This window comes from Clupea harengus, chromosome 21 (assembly GCF_900700415.2).
Source record: "Clupea harengus chromosome 21, Ch_v2.0.2, whole genome shotgun sequence".
NCBI lineage: Eukaryota > Metazoa > Chordata > Actinopteri > Clupeiformes > Clupeidae > Clupea > Clupea harengus.
In genome coordinates this window covers 22,801,780-22,809,324 of record NC_045172.1, presented here as the reverse complement: position 1 = coordinate 22,809,324, position 7,545 = coordinate 22,801,780, and the positions used below count along the sequence as shown (strand labels likewise).

The following is a 7,545-nucleotide window of genomic DNA, read 5'->3' as shown; positions in this document are numbered from 1 at the left end:
GTGTGATACTTTTTCAGCATGTAGTCTTCGTCACACCCGGCTCGAGCTCTAAACTTACTACTGTTCGCAGCGACTCGTGTTTTGCCGCTAGATGACACTGTCTCGCGTAAAATTCCCTCCTCTGGCCTTCAACCGTGTTGCAACATCTGCATTAAGGTGTAGGCTGATTTGCCCCCAAACAGGCAATGACATGTTTTCATTTCTCACAGCGTAAGTCAATGCTGCTGTCATATTTATATTCCTAAGACATAAACCCGGATGGTTGTTTCGACATAACCAGTGTAAAGAAAAATAATGTTTTTTTTGACGAGGCTTTATTCTGCAATCACACTGATTCCAACACGTATCATCATTTTTGGAGTCTATCTGAGAATTAAAGAAGAAAAAAAAACAAGCCTTAATGTGATATTTAAAACACCACTCTCCACTACTGACTCAATGTAGCCTACATCCAAATCATCTGTTTTCTGTGAAGCTAAATGAAGAGGGGTAAAGGGAGAAGAAAACACACAATGGAGAAAGGCAAAGAGAAAATTATAATGTATTATTTAAATATAAAAAACGGAAGTAGCGTATAGTCTACATGATAACTAGTCACTGGCCTGTTTTTGTGTGATATGCCAGGGAAGCTGTAGTAACGTTGCATTAATGTGGGCAACTAATAGGCATAGCCTAATGGTGTTTCAGAAAATTAGATGCGACAACCCAGCCAGTAAAAAAAACGAAAGGGGAAAGAAGTTATTGATAAAAAAAAGTATATTTTCACATATCAAAATCTTGCAAAGAGAAGCACAAAAATGCGCAGGCTATAGATCTATTAATTAGAAATACAAGCAAACATTTAGGGACAAATTCCAATTAGAATTTAAAACATCGGTTTATCTTAAAAACATGTAACTTTTAAACGAATTCCATCCCATATATCCTTAAATAGTATGCATGCACGAACGGGCGACTGCAATGCCAACCACAGCAATTACATCAAAATCTGTCCATTCAAACAATACAAAAAAAAACTTCATCTAACTTTTCCTTTTCCCTCGTAGTTGGGTTAAGCTAGCCCGGCCCATCTGGTGTGGCAAATGGCTGAAGTCACTGGGGAAGAGAAGGGGAGTGAGACGCGGAGGGGGAGAGAAAGGGGGATCGGATTGAAAACAGATCAGCTCCGAGATCTCAATACAGCACGTCCGAGTAGGGACCGACAGTTAAAACTGCTGTCCTGACTCCGCACACCCGCGTCAGTGGTGTTTAAACTGCAATGAGATTATCTGTTTGGACCCGAGGAAGCTTGCGTTCACAACTCGACTCATTGATTAGGTGATGGATTGTGAAAGTTAGCGAAACGCACGAACTCTTTAGGTGAACTTTCGGAATGATCCGCACGGGAGAAGTTGTGGCGAGTGGCAATGCTCACTGGTCTCTCTTAGCTACAATGTCAGTTTAACTTTTAGATGGATTATTATAATCACGTTCCGGAAAATCGGTGTCTTGTGTTCCATTGCCCGACAAAGTTTCTCCTGAAGAAATCGTTCACTCGACTTGCGCCGCAGTGAGAGGATCCACTGGACGGTCTAAACTGAGAGACCTAAGGTCACGCCAATCTTAATACCGTCACAAAGGTAAGTTCACTAAACAAGCTTAAACTTATATAAATAATCACGGGCGTGCTTCTAGGGTTGCACCTTGATATTAACTAAACAAAACAGGGTTTGTCGTTGTTGCACGAAAAGCAATATTATCACATAATGAAGGAAATGCTGAAGAGAGCAGCCTTGTATTTTCTGTCGGTAAATTCAGTGTTTTGAATGTTTTCATTTTAAATTGTGGGAAAGTTTGCAATGGCTAAAGATGAAATGGTTTGTTGCACTTCTGGCATTTACTTTTTACTCATTTGCTCTTTCAACTGGGTTGACATTGGAATTTGAAATATTTCGCCCGAAACTTGATCCATATGTGAGAAGATTGATTAAAAAGGTGTAAGGCGCCAGTGTACAACAACAGGTTTTAGAGTCACTTGCCGGATTTAGACATTTAAAAGATAAATAACATAGGCATAAACAACAAATGCACACCTTTCCAGTTAAAATAAATATACAATTTTTACACATTTAAACATTTATTTTACATCGCACGTAGAGTAGGCTTCATGGCCTATGCAGACAATAACAGATTTTATCAAACATGTCTGTAATTTGAGACATTTCCTGTTTGTTCCATAATTGAACATCCAGAATACGTCTTTTTAAAATATCTTTATACCATAACGTGTCTCCAATCCAACATTACAACAAATAAATAAGATTTACCAAACTGTGACCAAAATATGTAATAGCCTACTTAATCAAAACGAATTTATATGGGCTATTACCTACTGCAGATAAAAGTCTGTCAGACAACCCATGAGAAAGGTCTATAAAAATACCATGTGTTTGTAGGCCAATAGTGTCACTTGTCACCTCTCCGGCCCAGCAAGGTGTGCGTTTGTGCTTGCTCTGTAAACTGAGAAAGGGGGGGGGGGGGTGGTTGGGTGTACTTAAGTGAGTTAAGTCAGTCTCTTGTTTACTGTATGCATTTCCCCTTCAAATCCCTTCAATGAATGACAAAGATCCCAATCTGTGCACGAGGACCTCAGCTTTGTTTGCTATGGAGCACACTTTTTTTTGGACAGATCGCTCCATACGAAGGAAGCTAACAAGCATGGGACGGTGTGTTACAGAGCTGGTGTGTGTGTGTGTGTGTGTGTGTGAGAGTGTGTTTGCTTTATGGGGGTACCAAAATGCTTAGAAATAAGCAAGGACAAGCAGGAGGAAGAATTGCAAAAAAAAAAAAAATTGAAAGAAGAGGGGGAATGCTCTAATTGGCCAATTTAAATCCTTGAAGAGAAAAAAAGAACATAACAGAAAAAAAAAAAATCTTGGTGGGAAGTGTGGTATTTTCTTTTTTTTTTTCTCCGAATGAGTAGCCCAGGCCGCTGTGGTACGATTAGCATAAGAAAAAAAAGTTTTAGTGCATTTGCTATTGTGCCGAATGAAGAGTTCCAGCAGTCAGGCTGAGAGGCAAGAGAAAGGATGCAAAGGAATGATGGGGCCATTCAGGTTATTCACGGCGCACGGGGGGCTGCGGTCATCCGCCACAGAGGGGGCCCTGACGGGCATGTCACTTTCATCTCAACAAGAGCCCTGCCATGGGCATTTTCACACGTCCACCCCCCCCAAACACACACACACACACACACACTTACTCACGCTCTCTCTCTCTCGCACACACACACACACACACATACTCACACATGAAATCACACATTTACACACACACATATAAAACCACACATTCAGACACACACATACACGCACACAAAATCACATATTCACTTGCACAGACACACACACACACACACACACACACACACACACACACACACACACACACACACACTCTCTCTGTCTCACACACACACACACACAAACACACACACACACACACACACACACACACACACACACACACACACACACACACACACACACACACACACACACGTCCTCTCTGGCCAGCCCTTTATGGATCCGACTCATTCTTCGTCAGACACTGGAAGCAAATTTAACGAAGCAGATGCATTTTGTTATATTTAAAAAAGGTGAGAAACTTTGTTTAACTGAAATAAATGAATAAATAATAGTGTGATGAACAGGGGTAGATGGTGGCAGAGCGGGAGAGGAGTGGTGAAGAGAAAAGAGGATAGGAGAGGAGAGGGGAAGAGGGGAGGGGAGGAGAAGAGGGGAGGATAGAGGAGAGGAGAGGAGAGGAGGGGAGGGGAGGAGAGGAGAGGATAGAGGAGAGGAGAGGGGAGGAGAGGAGGGGAGGGGAGGAGAGGAGAGGAGGATAGGAGGGGAGGGGAGGGGAGGATAGAGGAGAGGAGAGGGGAGGAGAGGAGAGGAGGGGAGGATAGAGGACAGGAGAGGGGAGGAGAGGAGGGGAGGGGAGGGGAGGACAGAGGAGTTCCTGGAGTCCATTGAAAGAGAACTGACTATAACACCCCTGCCGAGGCAATTCAACAAGTTAAAACAAGAGAGAGCTGCTCTCTCCCTCCCTCTTTCTCTCTCTCCCTCCTTCCCTCCCTCCCTCTTTCTCTCTCTCCCTCCCTCCCTCCCTCTTTCTCTCTCTCTCACCCTCTCCTTCACCAAGAAGGCCAGAACACCACGCCAATGAAGTGTTCAGCTCCAGCCGTGTATTCACCAGAAAATAAATTCCTGCCTCTTAGCTGATCAAGAGGAGGTTCTCGCCGTGTGTGTGTGTGTGTGTGAGATGATGTGCGTGAATGCCGTGATGTACCCGCCGTGTGTGTGTGTGAGAGACGATGTGTGTAAATGCCGTGTGATACTTGCAGGGGCCTGCAGGAGTAAGGAACAGACCTGGTCAAACGCATGGTCACACACATACACACACACACACACACACACACACACACACACACACACACACACACACACACACACACACACACACACACATGGTCACTTACTATAACATTGACACACAAACCACCGGAGCAGCGCTGGCTCTCTCACTTCAGTGATTCCACAGATATTAATTAACAAATATAAAACGATACAATCCAAGGGCAAAAATATAGGATGTCTGTATGATTGTGGTGTTAGGCAAAATATACTTTCTTTTTTTATCTTCCTCGTATGTCTACTTAAACATAATCAATACATTGAATGAATGAATGAATGGAAAAAAGTCTGTGTCTGATTATCACTTGCAACGTGCAAAAGCAAAGCATGTTTGAAACATGTCCGTCTACTACCTTCTCACCCGCAGAGGTAATGTAGTGACATCCCTCTGTAGTGACAGCCTGCTCTGTTTACTCGGCCCGTCCCACATAGCCGCCGGCTCCGAGACCAATCTGGACCGGAACAGGGCCGGAACAGGGCCGGAACAGGGCCGGATGCAGGCCAGGATCAGCTGCTATCCGGGCTGATGCGGGTCCTTATTGCATGGCTGTTGCCTCATGCTCCCTCTCCACAGCGCTGGCCCTGTCTCCTCTCCCTCTCTCCTCTCCTCTCCTCTCCCTCTCTCCTCTCCTCTCCTCTCCTCTCCTCTTCCCTCTCTCCTCTCCTCTCTTCTCCCTCTCTCCTCTCCTCTGCTCTCCTCTCCTCTCCTCTCCCTCTCTCCCTCTCCTCTCCTCTCCTCTCCTCTCTCCTCTCCTCCTCTCCTCTCCTCTCTCTCCTCTCTCTCCTCTCCTCTCCTCTCCTCTCCTCCTCTCCTCTCCTCTCTCCTCTCCTCTCTTCTCCTCTCCTCTCCTCTCCTCTCCTCCTCTGCTCTCTCCTCTCCTCTCCTCTCCCTCTCCTCTCCTCTCCACCTCCTCTCCTCTCCTCTCCTCTCCTCTCCCTCTCTCCTCTCCTCTCTTCTCCTCTCCTTTCCTCTCCTCTCCTCTCCTCTCCTCTCCTCTCCTCTCCTCTCTCCTCTCTTCTCCTCTCTTCTCCTCTCCTCTCTTCTCCCTCTCTCCTCTCCTCTCCTCTCCTCTCCTCTCCTCTCTTCTCCCTGTCTCCTCTCCTCTCTCCTCTCCCTCTCTCCTCTCCTCTCCTCTCCTCTCCTCTGCTCTCCTCTCCACTCCTCTCCTCTTTTCTCTTCTCCTCTCCCTCTCTCCTCTCCTCTCTTCTCCTCTCCTCTCCTCTCCTCTCCTCTCCTCTCCTCTCCTCTCCTCTCCTCTCTCCTCTCTTCTCCTCTCTTCTCCTCTCCTCTCTTCTCCCTCTCTCTTCTCCTCCCCTTTCTCCTCTCCTCTCCTCTCCTCTCCTCTCCTCTCCTCTCCTCTCCTCTCCCCCTCCCTCTCCTCTCCTCTCCTCTCCTCTCCCTCTCTCCACTCCTCTCCTCTCCTCTCCTCTCTTCCCTCTCTCCCGGGCCGGCGGCGCTTGTAATTGCTGCCATACCCAGACCAACAGAACACTAATATTTTTGTTTTCTCACATCCTGCGCGAGGCCGTCCGACCGCTCTTGAGGGGGTCGTTTCCGCAGGCCATGTTTTGTGGCCAGACCCCCTCCCACACGCACACACACACACACACACACACACACTCACAGACACACACAGACGCAAACCATGGAGAACACTGTCACCCACTCGACACAAAACCACAGCTTGCGGACTTCCCGGGAAGTCTTGTCACGTAGAAGACGCATTGACAGAGCCTGTGCAGGCGGCGTGCCTGGCGTTAAGTGTTAACAGCCGCTTGGCGTCTGGCGGTGTAGACTTGCAGATGTGTCTCTGGGACAAGGGGATAGCCGCTGTTATCTGTTTGCTGGTAAGAGGCATTACTCGCTGTTTTGTGTTCACTGGCAAGAGAAATGAATTATTATGGGATATATGGCTTGGTTCAGTTCAAACATGTGTGAAGCTTGGATGGTGTGGGATGGTCTGCTATGTACATTGCACTCATATATTAACATATGTAAAGACAATTTGCTTTATTGAATTAATAATGTTAATATTGTATATATCTTTCATATTCTTTTTCTCCTTCTTGGTAATGAATGCATCATCACTGTTTGCCTTTAGAATCAAGAACTGGAATCTGACCTAGACATTAAAAAGAGATAGTAGAATTCTATTTGTAGAACTAATATAATAAGGAAATTACAGTATATTCTAATAGAATAAAGCAAGTGTTCTGTTTGGTCTTTGTGCCAATTTACTGGACTTTAAAACTGAAGCATGGTAGAATATGGAGAAACAAGTTATTTTCCCTCTGTGAAGTTTGTGAAATATGACCACAGAGACACATGTAGAGCCCAATCATATCAGTGTGTGGTGGACAGATAGATGGAAGTAGAAGCCAAAAATAGGAGGAAGAAACAAAATGACTGAAATGCAGTAGGTTTCATGACTGAACACCTCCCGTAGTCCTGCTTTGAATAAATCACACCATTTAGTCGACATCATTGCATATGAATGAAACCAAGTCCACTGGCAAATACATCTGCAGAGAGACAGAAAAAAGAAGGGTAGACAAAGGATAGGAGTTAAGCAGAGAATAGAGAGAGGGAGAGGGAAGAGAGAGGGAGGAGAGAGGGAGAGGGAAGAGAGAGGGAGAGGGAAGAGAGAGGGAGGAGAGAGGGAGAGACAGAGAGAGCGAGAGGGGATGAGAGAGAGCGAGAGGGGACGAGAGAGTAAGAAACACTGCAGCTATGAAGAAAGTGTCAATGGACGTTCTTGTCAAGCCACGAGCAGAATGTTCTCTCCGGTTCTGGAGGCGGAACTCTGGTTCTCGCGCTTTGAACTGCCCGAAGTTAATCCCCGTGCTTTTTCCACTCCGGCGTAAACGCCGCTCGCGCTCGTTCCTGTCTCGGCCGCGGGCCACGGGACTCGACCCAAACGCTCTCATCGCCGCTGCATCTGATTCCCATCACATCTCTGTGTGTCTGCGCCTGCTGCTGCTGCTGCTTCCACTCCGCTGTCAGGCCAGACTCTCTCTGTGTGTGTGTGTGTGTGTGTGTGTGTGTGTGTGTGTCTGTGTGTGTGTGTGTGTGTGTGTGAGTGTGTGT

At 46.2% G+C, this 7,545-nt stretch overlaps 1 protein-coding gene across 1 annotated transcript in view; it reads left to right on the top strand.

The window, feature by feature from the left end:
- Nucleotides 1-1,170: 1,170 nt before the first annotated feature.
- The window catches only part of LOC105905650 (zinc finger protein GLI2), a 100,023-nt gene continuing 93,648 nt past the window's right edge, over nucleotides 1,171-7,545 (top strand). The window contains 1 exon segment of the mRNA XM_012833679.3: nucleotides 1,171-1,619. The gene's annotated coding sequence lies outside the window, so the exon portion shown is untranslated.